This window comes from Mustela erminea, chromosome 7 (genome assembly GCF_009829155.1).
Source record: "Mustela erminea isolate mMusErm1 chromosome 7, mMusErm1.Pri, whole genome shotgun sequence".
Taxonomy (NCBI): Eukaryota; Metazoa; Chordata; class Mammalia; order Carnivora; family Mustelidae; genus Mustela; species Mustela erminea.
This window is the reverse complement of record NC_045620.1, coordinates 11,700,744-11,716,894: the sequence shown is the minus strand read 5'-3', so window position 1 is coordinate 11,716,894 and position 16,151 is coordinate 11,700,744. Positions and strand designations below refer to the sequence as shown.

The 16,151-nt window shown below is 40.7% G+C and overlaps 1 protein-coding gene across 10 annotated transcripts in view; it reads right to left on the bottom strand.

The window, feature by feature from the left end:
* STAU1 (staufen double-stranded RNA binding protein 1) overlaps positions 1-15,919 on the bottom strand; it is a 55,729-nt gene extending 39,810 nt beyond the window's left edge. For 2 of the 10 annotated variants that reach the window (XM_032350399.1, XM_032350396.1), the window contains exons 1-2: positions 15,570-15,910; positions 5,587-5,656 (exon numbers count right to left, since the gene is read on the bottom strand). The gene's annotated coding sequence lies outside the window, so the exon portion shown is untranslated. Of the gene's footprint in view, positions 1-5,586; positions 5,657-15,569 lie in introns of all 10 variants that reach the window. The other 8 variants (XM_032350400.1, XM_032350394.1, XM_032350397.1 and 5 more) reach the window with 8 other exon arrangements.
* Positions 15,920-16,151: the final 232 nt, after the last annotated feature.

The following is a 16,151-nucleotide window of genomic DNA, read 5'->3' as shown; positions in this document are numbered from 1 at the left end:
GTGTCTGCCTTCGGCTCGGGTCATGGTCTCAAGGTCCTAGGATCAAGCCCCACAGCAAGCTCTCTGCTCAGCGGGAAGCCTGCTTCTCCCTCTCCCAATCCCCCTGCTTGTGCTCTCTCTCTCACTGTCTCTCTCCCTGTCAAATAAATAAATAAAATCCTTAAAAAAAAAAAAAGTTCTATGACAGAGTAATTGTTACTTAATTTTTGATAAAGTCTCAGAATAATTTTTAATTAAAACTGGACCTTTAGAAAGAGATGAACGACCAGAGCAATTCAGCTGCTTGGGGAGTTCTGGCACACTTTCTCTTGCTGAGAGCAAAAAGAACTGCAAAACTAAAAACAACAACAACCCAAACACCTCAGCTCAAACATGACTTTGGTTAGAGAGACAGAGCATCACCTTATTCAGCAAAATCCCCCACACCTCAGTTGTTCCTTGTTCACTTCTGGAGTCAACACAAAGGAACAGTGGAGATCCACTAAAGACTAGATAACTGCCCTGGTGGACAAGTTGCCAACATCAGGAAACAACTCCAGAAATCAGCTAGGACCTTGTTTCATTGTTTTGATGTCCTTCAGCTGCCAAAATAGAAATATTTCTCTCTCAATGGCCCCCAAAACTTCCTGTACTCCTCCTCCCCTCTCTTTCTAAACTGTCTTGAGGGCATTTTTCTACCAAAAAAAAAAAAAAAAAAAAAAAACCATTTACAGTGTACTCACAATTTCACATCACCAACCTCTAGTCGCAAGTCAAAAAATAAGCCAAAAATAAAGTGTCTGCCCCCAGGGCCTACCTGCATCCCTAAAGCAGCAACCCAATCTTGCCCTGGGCGCCTCTGAGAGTATGAGACTCAATGAATGAACTAAATTTAGAAAGGGTGGGGCTCAAAGAGATCTTTTTTGGCTAATGCTGCCTACAGCAGGCCCACAGCCAGCATTTCCAGTCACAGACATAAATACACAGATTTTCCAGAAGCTGAAAAGGGAACAAATGGCCTTTAATTAAGACTGCCCAAAAATGTTACCTTCAGTTCACCTGGAGTTATGTCTGTATAACTAGTTGAAACAAGTAGTTCAAAACTGCAAGTAAAGATTTTCTAAAACCCTAATAAGGCTTTACAGGTCTTTAAATTTCTAATGCTCACCATAAACCAATACCAAAATTCAACAAACAGTACCCATTAGCACATGAATGCTCCCATGGTCTTTAAGCCTGAAAAGAGAAGCTACTGCAGTAGTTCTCAAGAGGGAACAATTCAGTTCTTCAAAGACTGCTCTGGATACATTACTTGGTTGTTGCCAACTGGAGGATGGGAGGCAGGAGTTACTGCTACCTAGTGGACAGAGGAGCTATGGATGCTATTTTGAGTACACATATACAAACCCACAAAATAAAATCTCACTAGTAAGTAGCTTATATTCTTAGGAAAAGAAAATCCCCTTTTTATTTCAAAAGGCTGTAAAAAACTGGGGCTATTATTTCATCCAAACAGACAAAGAGAAGCCAGGCAGTTAATATAGTTATAAATGGGATAAAATATATTATTTACCCACGTAACTTGAATAACAAATAAAGCTTCTCACTACTGCTATTTATAGAGTGCAGAGCAACATTCAGGGGAATCAGGGAATTCTGGAGATCCTACTTCTGTACAAATTTAGCACCTGTTGCTTAACAGTACTACCCTGTCCTGAAGATTAAATCCTTACCTGAAAATGTATCTTTTCTTCTGAGGCTATCTTTAAGGACTACTTGCCACCAGATAAGTTAGGGACTCCAAAGAGATTAAAATGATTTATCAGTCTTCTTAGAAATGAACAGTATTTTACACACAGTAAAATCAGGTGGAAAACTGAAAACACAAAGACCAGCTTTCCTTCACAGCGGAAACAACGTGAACTGTTAAGCCTGTGCCGTGCTGCTATCTCCCTGCCTCCTGCCTCCAGCACAGGCGAGAGGGCTTTTGGTTTCTCTTATCTCTAGAGCTTTAGAAACCGACCTAGGAAAACATGTTCATCTTATTCTCAAATCCTCATATTTACATAGCATATATAAGCACTGGAACACAGAGGTGAGAGGACAGAGTTACAAATATATGTGTGTGTGTGTGTGTGTGTGTGTGTGTGTGTATACACACATTTTTTTTAAAAAGACTCCTAATTCCAAGTCCCAAGTTCGGCTTGTTGACACAAAAATCTTCTCATAAAAATAGTCTCACTTTGGCTGGCAGCTTCTGTTTCACAAGCGTCACGTACTTTTTAATGGGTTGTGGGAAGGGGAATACGGACACATGAATTCTACAAAAGCACTTTTTTTAAAGGTATTTTCTATGCCTAGCATGGAGTCCAGTGTGGGACTCAAACTCATGACCCTGAGTTCAAGACCTGAGCTGAGACCTAGTTGAATGCTTAGCTAAATGAACCACCCAGGCACCCCTAAGCATTTTTTAAAATTATACATAATGTGTTAAGAAATGATCAGGCACAGGCATGTCTGGGTGGCTTGGTCGACTAAGCGTCTAACTCTTGATTTTGGCTCAGGTCATAATCTCAGGGTCGTGAGATCAAGCCCCACGTGGGCTCCGCACTGGACATGGAGCCAGATTGAGATGCTCTCTCCCTCTCCCCACTCTTGAGAGGGCTTGCTGTCTCCCTCTCTCTCCAGAAAAGATAATCTGCAAAAGTGATGAGACAAAAATGCAAATTTCTCACTCAGCGGTGATCTACCAAGACTAGGGCATACTGAGTGCACCATTTGAGTGATCTGTTTAATAAACAAAAAGAAAGATTCTTCTAGAAATAGTTTACAGAACTATCTGCAAGAGTGCTTAGTCTTATTCACTTTCAGCTAACAGATGTTAAATCTCTGTAATATGAAACAACTACTTCAGCAATTATAGAAAAACATCATTTTTAGTATCTAATTTGTAACTAGAGTAATACATGACTTATAATGAAGTAGCTATACTTTTGTGTTCAACACATCATTCCCCTTTGCAGTAAGTGATGATATGTTAGAAAGAAAGAAAGAAAGAGAAAAAAAGGAGAAAAGAAGTCACCCCAATTCTGGACAAGCTAAGACAGCCACATCAAATCTTGTCCTCCATCAAATCTTACGTAGCTTGGGTACACAGACACAAGAGCACTCTAGTTCCTTGCCAGTATAAAGCATCAGCTGTATGAAAAGCAATTTCAGGACAGTATATTCATTCAACATTCAACAAAAATTTATTAAGCATCTACTACATGTGAAACCTCGTATGGCACGTTGTACATTCTCAAGTGCTAGAAAAAATCTATTTGTTAAACTTTTCCTCAAAGACACAAAAAGAGATCTGTAAGCAACCAAATGTAAAGCTATTAATCTGTTCTCTAGGTTTCAAGAGGCTCCTCTCTCAGAGAAACTTTGTCACCAACAATAAAAAAGCTAAGGAATAAACCATATTTCCTATAATAGCCTTGAAATACACCTAAAATACCCACATCATTCCTTTACATTCAACAGTTACTTCTAAGACCCTTTTTGGACACATCTTTCTGGTTGCAATGTGGTTTTATGTTTTCTACAATCAAACTCACCCCGTGCCCACAATCACCACACCTCCCTACCTTCATCCCCGCCCAGCACCCATCATCCTGGCTCTGATCCCCAGAACAGCAATTCATTGACTCCAAACATTATCTAAACACCCGTAAGCGGGGTAGCCACAAATACAGAAACATGGCAATCACTATACTCCTACATAACCATTTCGAAATAACAATGGCAATGTCAAGCAAATAATATCCAACAGCAAGCCCATACATCAAATTACCCAAAAATAAAAAAGGTTTTTTAAAAAGAAATATGGTCAAACTTCTTAAGATAGAAGGAAAAGCAAAACAAAAAGATTACTATGTACTTGGTGTTCAAAAGAAAGACGGGACAAGTAGCCCTGAGGAGGCACAATCACTTGTAAGACAATAAAATCATCCAAAAATAATGCCTGCAAACAACCCAGGCTGCTTGAGATCTTTGCATCCAAGTGACTGAATGTGGCCCCTGTCTCACACCTGGCTCAGTGCCAAGTGGGCAATGGGAGATTTTCTTTCCACACAAATGGAACCACTGGGTGGTCCATTTAAAGAAAAACTTCCTAAAAGAGAATTCATTATTAATTGTTCATCCTGGAAAAACCATCACACCAAACTGTATACTAAAGTGAAAAAACTTCACCTCTGCAGCCTAATGAGCTGCAAACCTTACTTGCTTTTCTTGCACTGCGACCTTACCAAGCTCTCTTCTTCCATTCCCTAGGAGGAAATCTTAAAAATAACTAAAGTCAAACACATATTATTTTTTGTGAACATGGAAGTGTTTTTAAAATCTAAACTTATAAAAATACAGAGAAATATCTTAAACCAACTAAAATGAGTGACTATTCATAGCAGCACTGTGTAACCGATTCTTAAATAAGGGGCTTAGTTCAACGTAACAGTTAACTGGCGTTTCCTTTCAGAAAAGGGAAATTGTACTCTGTAACCATGTGCCATCTACCTAGAAACACAACTGCATCTACCATCATCTTCATGCAAAACAGACTAGAGCCAAGACCCAGTTTCTAAGAAACCAGCCTTGCTGCTAAGTAGCATCCAACAATGTTAAATCAGATTAAACTTCTGAGTTGTGGCTTTTAGTTCTACTCCCAAACCAGACAGCAATTATCTATCCAATTCTTGGCAGTCCACTGCCTGGTGCCTCAGTTTCCCCAGAACACTCTGTAAAAGGCTGTAAGGCAAAGCCTCAGCTGTAGCAGTCGCAGAGCTAAAATAGTGAAGAAATCCTGAGGCTTGGTATGGTAACAGTTTATTCCTTTGAAAAGAAAAGCACTAAATAAACCCAGTGTAAACCCATTCATTGAGCCTGGTACAACTTCTCTGATTCCTTATGCTTCGGTTTCCTTATTCCCAAAGAAAGTTGGGTTTGAGCTGTCCACTACTCACTACCTCCGTGATGGTATGGTGCTGCGCTTTCAGCTCTCAGAGGGGATGTGCTACGACACAAGGCAGTAATGGCAGATGCAGTGTATTCTGCAGTGCCTTGTGTAAAACTGTAAAACCCTCAACTCTTAAAAAACATTTGGTCTAGATGATCAAAAGCAGCCAGCAGTAAATGGAACTGATTCATACCCCTATCTTATGACAAAAAACAATGTTGGATTATTTCCACAAGTTTGAAAACCAAGTTTCACATAAACAATCTGAGAAATCAAAGGCAACCTACAAAAGCTGCTGTGAGCAAGATACTTACCAACCAAGTTATGTCTAATGACAACTCTAGTGGCCAATTTTCACGTCTCGACATTTCAAGTACACGGCAGTGCTGGCTAAAGGGTTTTACATTCTTGCCAACAACCTTCCTTCCCTGCATTTACTTTCTAATTAAATCCCAAGAGTAAAAAGAAATTCAGACTGCATACAATTTCTTCTATTTCTCTAACATTCCAGCCAGAAGTAAAAGTAATTTTCCATACAAGTCATTCAAGAATTAAAAAATAACAGATTATGAACAGGTTTGAAATTACAGAGCCAAATTATGTGTACCTTAAAAAGAAGTGCTCCAGGAATAATGCTGTTTTGGTTCAGTTCTGAGAGGTTATGTGGTTAGGAAACTCCTAGAAAATAAGAAACAATAATTTACTAGAGTAGATAATTTCTGACAATGAAGATATATACTGCTCAAGTTTTGGGGAAACCTAAGCTTTACAAGTAGGGAGGTTTCTGAAAACACGCTGTCAGGGCTTGAAGCAACACACTGTGTAGGATCCACATAAGACACAAATGCCTGGGAACTGGGTAGAGTACTTGTGGAGATACGACCACAAGAGAGAGATGAATACCCTGAAACTAATTTTAAAGAAAGAAACTGGGCATCATACACGGTCTGATCACACAAATGGTTTTTAAACTTACATGGTTTTTCCCTCATTTAACTACCAGTTAAATATTTTATTCATAAATGTCCTTACCATATACTTGGTCATGCAAATACAACTGCATGGGAAAATTTACACAGTATAAAATTCACATTTATATTTATAAAATTTACAGTATAAAATGTACTTTATACACAAACATTCTTATATTAAATTACAAAATACAAAAAGCACATTACCTCTAGTAAATCCAAACCATAATCATTCTTTAGAACTGGATTTCAGGCGACATTAGAGTTTAATTCTCAAACTCTCAGATCTGATTTATCTAGAGTTATCTTCCTTTTCAAAGGGTAGTACGGGTGATCCTTGAACAATGCAGGGGTTAGAGCTGCTAACCCCCCGACCCCACACAGTCAAAAATCCATGTATAACTTTTCACTCCCCAAAGACTTCATCACCTATAGCCTAGCTGGCAACCGGAAGCCTCATCAATAACATAAACAGTCGATTAACACACATTTTATGTTATATGTATTATATACAATATTCTTTCAATAAAACTAGAGAAAAGAAAATATTAACAAAATCACAAAGAGAAAAACACATATACAATACTGTACTGTATTTATAAAAGAAATCCGCATATAAATGGACACACGCAATTCAAACCAACGTTGCTCACAGGTCAACTGCAGTCAGTAACAAAGACGATTCGTTACCTTGAGATGCCTTTTGCATTTTTAACAACATAATTTCACTTATTTCAATTTCTCACTGTTACTGTGACTTAGAAGATAAAAGTAGCTGTTCGTTGTCCAAACAATTTCAGAAATAAAACAATACACTCTAATTTGTTTCACGGTGTTTTAAACTCGAGTCCTTCTTGTAAACAGTATACTAATAACTTCCCAGTCTAGAAGTCTGTTGCTCCATAATCTCACCCACTCACAAGACTAGCATGAATGGAACATGGAAAAGGCCTCTGAGCAGCCCAAAGACATTTCTAAGACCACCTAGGACAGCTCATGCCTTCTACTCTTAGGGGCTTCTGTCAATTTAAGTCCCTCTGTGCTGAACAATTATGGAAGGTTTGGGTATCTACGTTTTTTTAGCCCAACCCAGAGGCTTAAAAAATTATAATATAATAAATTAATTAATTAAGAATGGAAAAAGGGAGCTGCTCGAGTCAGACAATGACAACAGTAAGAAACAACCACCAACAACTTTACAGCAAAGGAAAAAGGAAGAGAGGGAAGAAATACAGCAGCTTGTAACCACCTGGATTTTAGACATCTTCACACAAAACAAGGATAGCTGACACTCATATACACATTCACCTCCCCTGACCCAACGCAGTTCCTGAAACCCCCAACCATTTTCAAAGGATAATCTAAAGCCATTATGATTATTACCTGAGTAGCTACATAGCACTTATTTTCTCCAAGCAGTGGTAAAGACATACTGGGGGTTATGCCTAACTCCTTTAGTTTCCCACTCAAGAAAACATACTAGAATGCAAAAGATGAATTGCATTCATTGCTGTATTCATTCAACAAATAATTTCTGAACACCTACTACTTGCAGGCAGTATTTTAGACACTAGGGAGAATGCAGTGCACAAGTAAGATACAGTCCCTGTCCTTGCGGAATTCATGCTAATACAAGAATACCCTTGAACCTAACACAAATTTAAGTAAATAATTCACAGTGGCATTTTAACTCATAGTAACATAACTAAAGAAGACACATAAGAACAGAAAGACCCCTTGGCTGCAAAATGCTGATTTAGGATAAGGGCAAACCAGCTAGCATAGGGCTGTTTGGTTATGGTAGAGAAAAGCCTTGGCTGGAGATCTGAGTTTGGGTCCAACTCTGGTGCTGAGCTGAATAATAAATGTTTTATTCAATATGTTAAGAGGCTTCAACCTTTTATTGTATTAAATGGAGTCACTGCCACCAATTTCATATGATTAATAAAATATTAACTGTACTGCTTGAATGGATTAGCTGGTAATACAGGTGAAATGCTTGCAAAGCAGAATATTTCATATCAAAGTTCGCTGTTAGATGTCACTTTCTTAGGGTATACTATAACTGGTTTTATAAAATAACATAAATCATGTCCAAAACACACTATTTAAGAAAGAAAAAAACAGCAAAATTAGGAAGAACTTTATCCAAAAAAATGTTTACTTTATTCTTTTTTTATGTTTGGTGCTTAAACAGGTAAATTCTGTTAAGAGGGAAATCAGTACCCAGCAGTAGTTATGTTCTAAATGTTCCAGACTGTAAAGGTTCACTATACTACAAACAAAAAGGGAATTTAGTTACCTAATTCTATTTGACTGTCATCTAGGTGAAGGGTCAAAGAGCTTCAGTGAGCAGGTTGGTTAAATTGTGCAACAAAGAACATAAGCCTGCAGGCACAATCAGACTTATCATTACATATAAATTATCTTCTTTCTGACAGAGGAAAGGACTGCCTAGCATTTTGTACAAAATCACAATGGCATCAGCAGACAATGGCCCTGTTTGTATCAGGGTGGAATCTGCAAGACTAGAAAATTCATGCCTCAGTTAATTTTAATTTATAAAAAGTACGGACTTCAAAAAGTAAAACTGTGAGAGAATCAGCCAAGATCTGGTTAGATCTAAAAGCTCGTGCCTGAGGGCAGCCAATATAGACAATAAGAAGCAGAATGTGCTCACTTCACCCCCAGAAAAGACATATTTCCGACACCTTTTCATGGTTAATGAAATGTATGTATGTATGTCATTCCAGACGACACAGTCACCTCCGTTAAGGTTAAAACACAGAATGGAAACTTACACACCATCTCATGAAAACCACAAATCCAATGGGCAGGCTTAATTTCACTGATCTAACCTTTTATTTGTTTGGTTTTTTTAAAGATTTTATTCATTTATTTGAGAGAGCGCGCACTCATGGGCATGAGAGGGGGAGGGGCAGAGGGAGAAGCAGACACCCCCCAACCCCCCCCACCCCCCCACCCCCCCCCCCCCGCCAAGCAAAGAGCCTGATAAGGGACTCGATCCCAGGACTCCAGGATCATGGCCTGAACTGAAGGCAGTCGCTCAAACAACTGAGCCACCCAGGCACCCCTTTTATTTGTTTTTTATTTTATTTTAATTTTTAAAAGATTTTCATGTATTTGACAGAGAGAGACAGCCGGAGAGGGAACGCGAGCAGGGGGAGTGGGAGAAGGAGAAGCAGACTTCTGGCAGAGCAGGGAGCTCGACATGGGGCTCGATCCCAGGACCCTGGATCACGACCTGAGCCAAAGGCAGACACTTAAAGACTGAACGACCCAGGTACCTGCACTGATCCAGCCTTTTAAAACTAGCCATAAGAGAGGACTACTGCCTGGGTGGAGAACCAAAGAGGCTTCCTATTCAGGTGAACACTGATTCAAAGAAAGCACAAAAGAAAATGTTCAGGAGGCAGTTTAATACCAAACTGAAAGTTACATGAAATATTTCCAATATCATCAGCCAGCAAACGGGTGTTAGACACTGCTGGGAGGCAAAGAGGGCAACAACCACGGAGTCCTATAAAGTTAACTGGAAGTTTAGTGAATGCATATCCAACAGCAGAATATTAAAATTCTGAAGAAACTAATTTTCTTAACAACCTTGTATATAGTTCATAAATCATTTTTAACAAACTTCATTAAGAATTATAGCAATAATTTAGAGGAGAGCCTCCTACAACACACAGGCTATTGAAGTATCCTCCGCCCCATTTACTTCTAAATAGTACCCCCCCCCACAAAAAACCTTTGAATCGACCTACAAGTTTTAATGCGGCTGTAGCAATCACAACAAAAGTACACTGTTAAGTCTATTTCACGGGAATGATGAGTAGAGTTCATTTTAAAAACATATTACTGAAATAGACTTTTTTCCAAATTGGTCTGATGTTCTAGTAAACAAAAAATTATCCTAGCTAAGAAGCAGCACTGGTGACACACAGAAAAAAAATGCCCTAGACAAAAAGCATTTGAGCATAATTAGAGACGAAGTATGGTTCAGTGGAAAGAGCTCAGGACCCCACTCCAGTTACCTGGTCTCCCAGACACGCCTCAGTATCCATGGCCACTATGAACTGACATCGACAGAGACATTTTCCAGTATCAGAAACACAACATAAAGCGTCTACTTCAACTCTTAACACCAAGGAAGAGCTCGCTGAACAGCAGCTTTTACATCATTAGATAAATTCAATCTGACCCTTCAGATTCCTTTCCTGCATCAAGTAACCCTCACCCTGTAATCCTAACCTACCTAGCACATGTTAAGAGCTCAATAAATAGTACCGAGTATTATTATCCAGCAAATTTACTAATCCTGTCCTCAGCCACATAAACATCTATAAATATAAACTTATAGCTACACACCACTTGTAAAAAACATTTTAAATGGGAACAGAGAACATGCTGACTAAAACCAACCCACTCACTGGGCAACCAGTTCCAAAGCTATATCAACTACAGAGACAATCCAATGAACAGTTTCCATTTAGGCAAAGACCCCAGGGCACTTAAATTTTTTTTTAGAGTTTGTAGTCTGGTAGACATAACAAAAATCTTCAGAACAGTTATGACCTCTGTATCATATTATAATAAAATAGCCTGGTTTGCTTCATTACTGTTATAAACTCACAAAGTCATCACACTTTTCCTCTAAATTAGATTCCAGATTAAACAGAAGCAGATGGGCTACAAATTTAATATTCATAAGACTAATTTTTAATCGAAAGCAAATACCTTCTTGGATAGATTTTCCTACTTTTGCTTTCAGTAAATATACTTTGAAGGAGTCCCCTGAAAATACTCCTTTAACAAATAAATGAACATTCCAGAAAATATAAATTAAGTCTGCAGAGAATTTGTTTCTACTTCCTCTTATCTAGAGAATATAAATCACTTTTACATCAACCTTATTCACTACTTTGGGAATGTACATATTTTAAAAATTAAGCTCTTTGCAGTAATTTCCTCATTTTACCATTTTTTAAGTAACAATTTTCTTTGGTAAGGTTTTCTAGTTCAGAGCATTTAACTGTCAGCAAAACAGATCTCCAAGCCAACCATCCAGTAGTATTTGTTAAGATCAACATAGCTATATATTTGTAATCCTATTATCTCTTTAGTAGGTGAGAACAAAGGATTTGGCCAACATTATTCCAGCTTTGCAATACTTGATTTATACATAAGCACACGCTGTTGCAAAAATTCATTAAACATTTCTTCAAAAATCAAAAAGTTCTGGAGTCAAAGCAAAATTGGAAACAAAAATCCACAAAGCCCTTGGCTTTTAAAGGTCTAGAAACACCTTACAGAGCTGCCTCAATTTAAAATTCACTGTGGTGGCTATGTATGCTCAAGTATTTAGTGTGCTGATGCTGCAATTTATTTTAAAATGTACTGAAAAATAAAATGGATTAATGAATTCAAAGAAACAGACAAATGGAACAGACATGATAAAACAAATAGAGTCAAATGTCAACGGCAGAAAGCAGGTGGTAGATAAAAAGGCATATTGTCAAATTCTTTAAACTTTGTTATATGTTTGAAAATTTTCATTAATAAAACGTCAGAGAAAAATAAGGATAGCAAATAACATGTCTTCTAGCTCAATCTCTAACTCGTAAATTATACTTTAAGGAACGGAATAAATGCTTAATCTTGATTTTAATAAGGTTTTATTTAAGGAAAAGCTTAGCGAAAATTATACCAGAAGGATGTTAGCTAAAAAGGTCTCAGTCACCAAAAGTTTACAATTTAAAACAACCTGTTACAGGTTTAGAGTGAACCAAAAGGTCTAGTGTGAAACAAAAATCTGTCATAAAATTTTCTAGGGGCGCCTGGGTGGCTCAGTGGGTTAAAGCCTCTGCCTTTGGCTCAGGTCATGATCCCAGAGTCCTGGGATGGAGCTCCACATCGAGCTCCACATCTGGCTTTCTGCTCCACGGGAGCCTGCTTCCTCTTCTCTCTCTCTGCCTGCCTCTCTGCCTGCTTGTGATCTCTGTCTGTCAAATAAATAAATAAAATCTTAAAAAAAAAAAAAATTCTCTAAACATTTCTGAACGCTCCAGAATCCCATTCTGAGAGAAAGAAGGCAACCTCAAAAGCTCTCATTTGAGGGGGAAGAATTTACATTTCCCCAAACTGAGCACTTCTGTGCCACTAAATATGACAGCCAATAAGACAATCCAGTGTGGAGGCTCATAAAAACAAGGTCCCTGGAATTGACTTATGACATCCAACGAGAAGATGCCTTTTTCATGAAAGTTTCATTTTTATGCTGGTGAATTTCACTTTCACTCCATCCAGTAAAAGGGCAAAAGAGAGAAAGTTGCCCTGCAGACTGAGAGCCACTCTGTGCTTCCTATATTAAATATCTTCCTTGTCTTACTGAGGGGAGACTGGATGAAACAGCACAGTACAGGCCACCGTTTAACGATTACACTCAGAATAATGTTAATGGATAAGACTTCAGAAACGAGGGGGGGGAAAGTTCTATGAGTCATTCTCATTTCTAAACTTAAAATAATCTGCATATAAATGGGTTTTCTGGCTGGATCTTAAAAGAGAGCAATTTAGTCTGAACAAACTGTATTTATTGTAACAATTCCAAATACTTAAAAAAGTTTGACTTTAAGCCTCTTGGGAAGCACCAAGCATTTTTTTAAATAAAGCACATTTTGTGGTCTTTCTTAGATACCAGATTTTTTTTCTAATTTTAAGAGGTATGCACATCCCTCTCCAACACCCAGATTGTAGTAAAACACAACATACATTTTCACTACACCTGATCAAGCACAAAAGTAACCCTACAACTGAAATTACAATAATCTAAAAGCAAATTACAGTTGTCGAAAAGATGTAAACAGTACATGACCAACAATATGAAAATTAAGTAACAGTGACAAATGTAATACTCCTCTCAACTTCAATTCTAGCAAAAATCTATTTTCAGACAAGACAGAAAAACATGAGCATCTAGGTTCTGAAATTCATTCATACTTACTGAACATAATTCTACAAGAGTTTTGAAATCAAACATCCTTTACTTAATTCTTAACCTAACGTGATAGCAGCATATTTACACAACTACCGTAAAGAAACTTGGAAGGTTTCATTAAGAACTATTAACTGCAGTTTAACTTTGACACACAGTTATTCTCCATTATAAGTGGTTTAACAGGTAGGTCTCCACCAAAACAGGCTTAGGGACATCTGTATTTCTGATTCCTTTTCGGTTATAGCCACTAACAGCTCAAGAACTGTTGCTTTTGTACACAAAAAAAGCAAGGCAATATTCTGGACATGACTGAGTGGGATAAGCACTGAACCAAGAGCTAATGCGGCGGCTCATTTTTTTTTTCTGCTGTAGAATAACTGTGTAAACAGAGATGAGAAGACCAATAAACAAAATGAGAACTATGATTCCACTAAAAGTAAATTTTGTGACCTATTAACAGTCTGGGATAACCTTGTAAAATTATACGATGTTTAGGATTTATTTCAAAATAACCCAGTTTCGGGTAGGAGGTACCTCATGAAACAAGATGACCTTGGCTACAAGTTAATTATTGTCAAAGCTAAGTGACCAATCCATGGGGGTTCTCTACAGTTATCCAATTTTTCCATGTTTTCTATAATAAAGGTTTTTTTTAAAAAAGTTATCGACTGCAATATTAAAAAATCATTTCCCCAACACTACAATTTTCGGTGTGGCAGAAGACATGCTGTTGTACAGCTATTTCTTAGGCGTTTTTGAAGAGTCATCCAAACAAAGATTTTAAACTAGAAATGACGGTAAGACTGTCAGAAAATTATAGGGAAATGTCAAAAACAGTCCAATTCACATTACATGTTACTGAGAGAGAGGTGTAAATCGAACCAGCTTTAAATTCATAAAGAAATTTACTACCTGGAACAACTCTGCCATGCAAGAGGATCATTCAGTTGCGCACGCGCGCGCGCACACACGCACACACACACACACACACACACACAGTACTTTTTTGTAAATCTGGTCCCCCATGAGTTGCATTTCCTTAAGGAAAGGTACACACAACTAAGTAAAGAATTAAAAGAAATTCAGTCTCTTTAAATAAAGTTGCTGTTTTAAAAATCCCACCTGTCACCAGGAGAACGGAAACTGCTCCCTCTACAATCCAACTGTATTTTTAGTTTTTACTTCAACAAGCAGCAACGTAATTTACATTTGGTAAGCACACTGATTCCTGAAAGGCCAAGATCAATCAAAAACCCGGATTAACTCTCTTTCCACCACCCTCTAAACAATTAAAGCTACAAGCAGAAGGGAAAGTGACCTTAAAAACGTCCCCACAGCCAGAGAACAGAGGCAGAACAGACTGAAGCACACATCTTCGCCGGAACAGAAGAAAACTTCCACATAAGCAATACTGCAACACGGAGGTGGGGCAAGGGCTTAAAAGGAAACTCGGCCAACAGGGACGGAGGGAATAAAAGCAAAGCTGCAGTGAAAAAAAGTTAGAAGTTAGAGATGTAACGCAAGAAAGGACACACATACTTTTTGCCAGCTTCGTACATCGCCCCCTCCAGAGCCTGACACACCGAGCAAGTGCTCCAGAAAGGTTTGCTGAACTCAAGGAAAGCTTCTGCCAGCAACTTTCCCAGAAATGAAATGACAACAAGAAGCCGGATGATGGCAGGGGAAGGGGAAAAAATTTAAAAAAAAAAAAAAAATGGACAGGTTGCTCACACGGAGGGAGCTGGTGAAAATCTTGTAGCTGGCTCAGCGCAGGAGATGGAAATAACAGCATCTTTTACAGACTGCCCACTTCCAGAGTGTCCCAATTAAACGGACGCCCCTTTCAGATGTTAACAACCCAAAACAAAGCCCGGCGCTGGCGGTGGGCGAGCTACGCATTTCTGCCTCAAAGAAAACCCAAACGGGTAGGTAGGTCAACTTCTATCCCACTTGACCCACTAAGTTATACCTTAATATCACGCCAATAAATTATGCAGACGGTTTATTGGGACACGCTGTGGGTCTGGCACTCTGATAAGCGCTTCACACGCCCCATTTCACGGAACCTTAACAGCCTGAAGAGGCAGGAACCGCATTAGCCCCCCCCCTTTTTTTTTTTTCTCCCACCAAGACACAAAGAGTTTAAGTGACTTGCTTAAGGGAGTAGCGCGGGGATTTGTACCCGTGCTGGACACCTGGGCTGTGTTCGTAACCACTACGCTCCAGATGTGACTGCGATTTAGACGCTCCGGGTATCAGGGACTCGAAGCGGGGACCCCCACGCCACCCCCCGCCCCAGGCATAACTTCAGCATCCCCCCCGCACGAGGAGGAATTAGGAAAGGCGCCGTGGCACCTGTTTCCGGCCCCAGCAGGGGGTGGAGGAGCTGGAGCTCCTGGGGTCCAGGCCGCGGGGCGCCAGAGGCGGGGGGCGCGGGAGGACCCGCCTCCTCCGGGAAGGCCCCGCGGGCGGGACAGAGGCCCGGGGAAGAAGGCCAGGCGCGCGGGCCCGCCGAGGCCTAGGCCCCACCCGCCGCCCCCCTCCCCACGGCCGCGGCGCCCGCGCGGGCCCCGCCAGGCCGGGCCCGGCCCGGCCGCCTCACCTGGCTGCTGCCCCGAGCTCGTCCCCCGGCCGGCGGTCCTGGGCGGCGACGGCGGGGGCGGCGAAGAAGGGAAGGAGGAAGGAAGAAGGGAGAGGAGGAAGGGAACGGCGGAGGGAAAAGGCGGAGTGGCCGCTGAGGAGGCGGGCGCCGCCGGGCCGGGGGGAGGGGGTCAGAGGAAGGGGGAGGCGAGCCAGACGCGGCGGCCGCGGGCGCAAACGCTGAAGAGCCGCTCCGGCGCCCGCAGCCCGGCAGGAAGTGACGGGGGAGGGGCCTGCGCCCGCCCCCGGCCCCCGCCCGCCTCCATACCCGGCCCCACCCCCTACCCGCGGCCGGAACCACAAGTCCCGGCGGGCGCTGCGATGGCGCCCGCTCTCGCAAGGCACTCCGGGAGGCTGGCGGGCTGGAACCCGGTCTAGCCTAGGTCGCGTCGGCCCGTCCTGGCCCCCGGGGCCTGCTGGGAATTGTAGTTCTGCTGGGAGTTGGGAAGCTTCCCGGGGACTAGCGACGAGGCTGAGCGGGACTTCTTAACTCCGCCCCCCTCCCGTCGTTCTTCCCGTTTTCCTCGCTGTCCTTCCCTTTCTG